At 40.2% G+C, this 7,523-nt stretch overlaps 1 protein-coding gene across 1 annotated transcript in view; it reads left to right on the top strand.

The window, feature by feature from the left end:
* Nucleotides 1–1,397: 1,397 nt before the first annotated feature.
* LOC106527165 (leucine-rich repeat neuronal protein 1) overlaps nt 1,398–7,523 on the top strand; it is a 20,915-nt gene continuing 14,789 nt past the window's right edge. Inside the window, exon 1 of the mRNA XM_014021968.1 lies at nt 1,398–1,671. The gene's annotated coding sequence lies outside the window, so the exon portion shown is untranslated. The remainder of the gene's footprint in view (nt 1,672–7,523) is intronic.

The raw sequence follows: 7,523 nt of genomic DNA, 5'->3' as shown, positions 1-7,523 counted from the left end.
CCTGCGTCTGACCTCAAAGTGCACAAGCGACCAACTTCAGCGTTGGCTGCGATTTTGAAGCTGAAATCGCGTTCGGTGTGAACGCAGCATAAGTCCATTTCTAAATGAGTTTTGGCAAATGGCAGCATTTCTGGATGTTCATGTTTAACTTCTCACTTGCATGATAGAGCTTTAATCAGAAGTTATAGATGTGTTTACAGATAGATTGTGGAAGTGTTGCTGAGTCCATGCAGTGATGTCTTTGACAGAATCAGACCTGTTTTTACTGCAGTGTCCCCTGAGGGCTCAACCAACACGAGCATCCAACAGTGACTTCCATCCATCCATCCATCCATCCATCCATCCATCCATCCATCCATCCATCCATCCATCCTATACCCACTTCTTCCTTTCAGGGTCACAGGGGTCACTGGTGCCCATAAGTGACTTTCATCCTTTTAACTCAAATCTTGATACAATGAGTTGTAAATGATGGGATATTCAAATGTTTTTCTTAATTTCTTTGTTGAGGACCATTATTTTTGAAATAATTGTATTTTTTTAGAGTTTATCACTGACAAGTGAACCTATGCCCAGTTTTACTTCTGACAGGATTTGTCTCTAAAAGGCTGTTTTTACACACAGCTCTCTCACTGACTTGTTAATTAAACTAATTAGTTGCAAAATGCTCATCCATCTGTTTCTTATTTGCATCACTTACTTTTATAACGTTTTGTTGCCACTGTCCCAACATTATCAGATGGACCACTATCACAACATTCGAAATTACTTCATAAAAAAAGTGGGACAATTTCTGAATTTACTGGGTTAAAATGCGGGTTTGGAGGATTTGCGAAAAAATCTAAAGTTATTTTACACAAAGTTCTAATTTAGTTTCCACAACAAAACTGCTGTTTTGTTTGTTATTTTTTTAATCCCTAGGGTAAAATAATCTGAACTCTTCCTCCGCAGCTCTGATGGAGCTGAGGTAGCTGTTTGKGGGGGGAAACATTGTTTTTCCCTGAAGAAAGTCGAGGACTTCTGTCAAAAATCAGAATAACATTGGAGTGGTGTTAATATTCACAGATTATTCCGCCAGGCTTTTGTGTTTAGAGAAGAACCCCCACCCCCACGACAGTAATACCATGAAGCTGCACCCCTCCACCACCCCCACCCGCTCTCCCCATCGCCCCCATGCCCTGCCACCGCCGCCGCCGCCTTTGTTCTCCTCACAACAAGCCCGGAGCAGTTGGTGCTCTGCTTCCCTCGGCGGTGACTGACAGGCGCTCTCAGCCAATGGCGGGGCTCGTCTGGGCAGCGCCAGGTGTTGTTTCTCTTCTAATCATTTTTCTTTTCACAGTCGTAGAGACTCAGTCTCTCTCTCTCTCTCTCTCTCTCTCTCTCTCTCTCTCTCTCTCTCTCTCTCTCTCTCTCTCTCTCTCTCTCTCTCTCTCTCCCTCCCTCCCTCTCTCTGTCTGCAGACCGCATCATGCGTCTCTCAGGGACCGATGGGACACACAGGAGACAGCTCGCTGTAAGCAGCACCATCTGAACCTGGAATATGTGTCGCTGCGCTGTTTGACGAACCCGTTCACCTGGCACTATTTGATATTTTTATTTTCCTTTTTTATTTATTTATTTTTTTCTTTCCCGGCGAGTACACCTGGATGAAGCTCTGTAGACTGAAACAAGGTGAGAAAAGGAGGGGGTTAAAGGCGGAATATCCACAGCTGTTATCTGTTGAACTATGGGAGTGGATGTGAATAAAGCCAGCAGTTAGAGCCGACATGGGGCGACGCAGAGACGGGCTGTTGTGAGGCTGAAGGTGCAGACGCACCTCAAGGGCACAGCGTTCCAAAACAAGCCGGTGAACAGATGAACGCCGGAGTATCAGACCTGCTCAGCCCGATCAGTTCTGCAGGGAAACTTTGATGTTGCGGCATGGAGGCAGAGAAGAGGCGCCTGGCCGCGCGGGGAGCTTGCGTGCCGTGCGTGCGCGTGGAGATGTGATTTGCATGTTAATGGTCAAAGTGTGCCGGCAGATGTCTCTCAGCTCCTGAGCGGAAAAGTCCTCCTCCAGGGGGACAGAGCCGAGGCCCTCAGCGAGAGATGCGCGTTAGCAGGGGGTCTATTGTGGTCCGCTTTGTCGCTGCAGCTGTTGCGCTTTTTTTTTTCCTTTGGGGGAGGAGGAGGAGGAGGTGCTGTTCTGTTTCTTTCTAAGAATTTAGCCCCTGTCACTCACTTTCATTCAGTGACCTCTGCTGAAGAAAGTCCTGATGGTTCTAAGGGTTTCAATCAGCTTAGCGTCTTACTTTTTTTTCTAATTTACCAAAAACAGAGTTTGATATGTATTTTTAAAGCTGCATGTCTGACATTGTTTACAACCTTCTTGCTTCTCACAGAACATATTTCTACAGGAACAAAAGCTGAATCAATTACAACARATTGAACATGACAGGCTGGGTCACCTGATTGATTTTTGTCCCTGTGGGCGTCCAACCTCAAATGCTCAAAACACACACACCATAACACACACTTTAACACAACTCTGTCACATAGTAACTGAAGGGTTTTATTTTGATCATGACAATCAAGCAGTTTTTTTTTCTTCAGTGTGACAAAGGCCTTCTAGCAGTGTGTGTGTAGAAGAGAACAGAAGAGCTTAGGGGGGTTCAAGGCTTCATCCCCTCCACCCACCCAACCACCAGAACTTCTGTTCCAAGGGTATAAATCAGGTTAAAGAGGGTGGGGGGTAGTCTGGATTACAGCCCAAACCTCCATTATTATTCGTTTAAAAAAGCAGAACTAAGCTGTGAACTCTTTGGCCTCTTCCACACAGAAGCAGCGTTTTATCGTTGTCCAGAAGTTTGTTTAAASCGTTTGTTAAAACTGAGTTTTCATTGTAAACCATGTTCATGTGGACGTCCAAAACACAACTTTTGAAAATGATGGTACCATCTTAAACTACAACTGCATGGGTGATGGACACAATGACCCGTTACAGGCTGGTGTTCTGATGTTAGGCTCTCAACCACAGCAAAACCTTTGGATAATGTATTACTTCAATGAACTGTTAAAACTGACCAAAAGTATACATTAAAAAAAAGAAGAATAAAGTTTTAAAAGACCATCATTTGTGTATAAAAATTTTAGCCTGATAAGCTTAGATCCAGGGGCGGAGACAGAAGCATGGCCAGGGTGGCAAGAACCACCCCTGGCACCTAATTGGCCACCAAAGGTGCCACCTMCAAATAATTGGAAATTGGGTGTAGGGCTGCCACAAACAATTATTTTAATAATCGATTAATCACCAATTATTTATTCGATTAGTCGATTAATCGGATCATACGTTAATTGAATATAAAACATAGAGCTTATCACGTCAGAATGCAGCTGCTATTGTATAACCGTCGTTAGATTTTAGCTATATGCTAACTAAAAATAATTGCTGTGGAAGGCAAGTTCTGCTCTGCAGATATTGCACAGGTTTCTCTTTCATTTTCTTAAAATGATCCCACACTTTGAGCTTCGTTGTCAGGTAGCCATGATACCAGAGCCTGTCTGTATAATGTCTTGTGACGTCCACGGCCTACCCCAGTTACCACTACTGTGCATGTGTGTCAATGACAGAAAGGCAGATGTGGCAGTGGAAGGTGTCAAAGYAGTTTGGAGAGAAAAACAAAGTAAAGAACAATCGATTATTAAATTAGTCATCAATTATTTTAATAATCGATTAGTCGTCGATTAATTGATTAATCGTGGCAGCCCTAATTGGGTGTGGATCTTGGATTTTGTGTTTGCATTTAGATTTTGTTAAAGCTTGTTCTGTGATACTACTGTACAAAATATCTGTTTAGCTATATAGGTTTTAAAATGTCTCAATTATAGCAGATTGTAAAATTAGCATTCGTGGTTAGCTTAATTTAGGATTGGTTTTGACAATTGGCATGTGATCTTTCTTAGCTACCCCACTTATAGCTTTAAAAAGTTATCTGTGGTGGCCATCATGAAATTCTAATTAGAATTTAAAATTTCATAAGTATTGTTTTTACAATTTTAGCTATTGTCGCACAAATGATCAGCTCAGTGTCTCTTAAAACAGCTGAACTGGAGTAAATTAGAATTATATGTGTCGACCATCTTGAATTTTTATACCCAGAGTGCCTTGCATGTGCCACTTTAAAAAACACCTGGGCCACCCCTGTTCCACCCTTTGCAAAAAAGTAAAAAGCAAGAGTAACAGCCTCTGTGAGCTGCAGCACATCTGCTGTGATGCTCCCAATTTTTCTTGTAAAATGTTTATGCAACGATAAATGAAAACAGTACAAAAGTTTWAAAAAATAGTGTTCGAAATAGCCGTTAGCTTTTCAGTCCTGACAGACACAGGTCATTAAAATAGTTGTTGACAACAGGTAAGATATTAACTGTTCACGTGTTTTCACAGAGCCCCACTTCAAACAGTCCAAATATCCCTTTAAATGTAAATTTTATTAAAAATGTACTTTTTACATATTTGTTAAAAAGATGACTACGTCCTGACAGTAGAACATGAGACAGATGATCTGAAAAAAGATTGGGTGCATTCATGGCAGTCTCCGCTGTGGGGAAGGAGCTGTGGAGGGAGGGAGCAGCAGAGAGCGGGGGGGGAACCTGTCAGGTGTGCTGGTTTTCTCAGAACTCCCCCCTGCTTTAATACCTGACTGTAACATAAAACTAACATTGGTGACAAACTCGTCCAYTTGCTGTAAAAGTGAGGTTTGATTTCCTGGTCAGAGTTTGCCCCGGAACATATTTCTGTGCTCGATCGTACTGAAAACATGACCTGTACATAAAAGCAACCCAGGAGAAAACTGAAGAAAAAAGCTACTTAAATCCCTGAAAACACTTAACTGGCTGGTAATGTTCACACCTTTGCTTTTATTTCACAAATAATTCAAATTATCTCYCACATTCACTAATGCAGCAGTTTTCACGAAACCCCTTGATATCCCTGATCAAAGATCTTCATTTTGTTCCTACTTATCTCCTGACTTACATTATGAATAAGGAGTGAGGTGTTTTCCCACCTTTAAGCCTGCTTTAGATGTATTCACTAAAGGTTTAATATTTTTATAGCATGTGAGGAAACCACAGATGACCTGCCTCTGTTTGTCTTTAAAATGTGGTTTACACAACCAGCCCATGTTTGTCTACACTCCATCACTGTTCGTTTCAGATCAGAACCGGTTTATCTTATCCTAACAGTCACATAAACCTAAATCAAGACCGAGTATTGGACTTTTAAACATTTTTTGTGTTATTTTGCTAAGTTATTAATTTAAAGTTAATTTAAAACCACAAAACAGACACTGAAAGTAAAGTTTCTAAACCATTTTAGTAAAAGTGTCCCTTAAGTTAATAGTCCCTGTTAGTATATGGTTGCAGCTGTCAAACAACAGTTTGATTTTCTTTAGCTGAATGTCAGTATTTACCATAAGAAGAAAATACATAAAGGCTAACTAACATTTCTAACAAATGTTGGTGCTTACTGTAGTCAAACCCTGTTAGTTGACTAAATCATTAATAAAACACTAAAGGAGTTATAATAAAACTAAACAATCCTTAACTTTCAGAATCAATGCAATACAAGGTGGCAGCTAGTTGGTAATTTTAGGCAGTTTTACAGATGCTGAGCCAGTGTTTGATGTAGTAGTTGAGAGTCATCCTCATTGCACACTTTGAGTGAAATCTCATATTATTTCATGTCATAATTTACAGTTTGATTTAACGCTTTCAGCTTTCTGCACGAGTGGTGGGTGATATGCGTTCCTCCAAGTATTCCTAGGCCTTTAATTTATTTCAGTAATTATACAAGCTTTGCAACATTTTTGACATTATCTGTTTCTCGTTTGTTTTTGCACCGCAGCAATTCTTCGTCTGACAAATCCAAGCGTTTGCTTTCAGGGAGGATCAGGCTGTTTGTTGAAATCAGGCTCATGCTGACTGAAGGTGAAACTATTTTCAGAAGTGCAGACGAGGCTGATGTAAAATCGATAAATCATCAGTCAGGAACTTTACATCACGTCAGTGTTAAACTGTTAAGTGTCGACACATCTCAAAACGTATTCAATCTATGATTTGTCACATGTGAATTACTTAAATCATGCTCTGCTTTGAAGTGATGCTCTTGATATATTTGTGCTTCCATGCCATGCTGCGTACAAGCGCTCCACACCTGACGTCAATTAAAAAGTGGACTCACAATTTGCCTTAGGGGTAAGAGTTATTTAGTTCCACTAAACTGAACTGAGTAAAGGTAACGCATTTAAATGCAAAGTAAATGTGTTACATTCACTCAATTCAGTTGAGTGGAACAAGTTGATTTATTTTTTTAATTTAATCCGTTATATCTCTTTTTTGCAAGTAGATGAGTAGGCGTTTCCAAAGGAAGGCCTTTTATTTATGGACACACCTGAGTGGACGAGCACAAAACAGTATTACTCAAGCACACCACCTGATTGGATGATTGTTGCTTAGGCATTTCTTTATATCATTAGCTTACTTTTCTAGCATCTGACTTTCATATTCATTTATTTTCACAAACTTGCTGATGTTACCGGGGTAATCAGAAGACTTGGGAATAATAACACTCCTCAGATTATGTTAACCTGCTGTTATTGTAAGTTTATTTGAAGACACCGCCAGAGTCGGACCAACGTCTTCATTCATTATTTCCGCTTCTCTTAAAAAGCTCCTGGTTACATTTCAAAATAAAAGCGCCATCAGTCAGTAGGGTTTTTTAAGACATTCAGAAATGGGGAGAACTAAATGTTTGTTATTAATGATATATTGCAATTTTATAAAAAAATCAGTTTTGTCAAAAGTGAAAGAAAACGAAAGAGAAGAAACAACCGTTTTGAAAAAAAGMAAACACAACTAGCCAGTCAGTGTTTATGTTTGAGAAACACCTACTTTTAGTCTGCAGAGAACCTCTTCGCTTTTTTGAGTGTTGTTGACATAACTTGGTTAAGTAAATCCAACACATCCGTTTTTTGAGTGCAAGGAAAAAAATCACTGGCTGCATTTCCTTGTTCTATTTAGACACTTTTTTTWAAAAAATTGCAAAATAGATTTTTTGCATTTTCATCTAATTTCTTATTCTAGATTTAGAAATGCAAAAGAAGAGGAGTTTGACTAGCCTGGCCCTTGCCTTCCTACGCAGCTCCGCTCAATTCTAGTTTCCATTCTCTGCTCCGTCTGGGACTTCTCCCATTCAGATGGATTTCGCTGGCAGATTTTTAGCCGGGCCAATCAGAGAACAGAATGTCAATTTTCTGCACAGTGTCTGCTTGTAGTTTATTTTACCTGGGCCAATCAACAAACAGAAGGCGGAGTTTTGAACTTTGTTGATTTTCTGCACAGTGTCTGCTTGTAGTTTATTTTACCTGGGCCAATCAGCAAACAGAAGGTGGAATTTTTGAATGACATCTTGTTCTGCGCAGTGTCTTCTAGTTATTTTAGCATACAGCAGTGGAGGAAGTGAATGAAGTCAGTCCGTGTTGATA

Source organism: Austrofundulus limnaeus, unplaced genomic scaffold, assembly GCF_001266775.1.
Source record: "Austrofundulus limnaeus strain Quisiro unplaced genomic scaffold, Austrofundulus_limnaeus-1.0 Scaffold312, whole genome shotgun sequence".
Taxonomy (NCBI): domain Eukaryota; kingdom Metazoa; phylum Chordata; class Actinopteri; order Cyprinodontiformes; family Rivulidae; genus Austrofundulus; species Austrofundulus limnaeus.
This window is presented reverse-complemented; position numbering and strand designations above follow the sequence as displayed.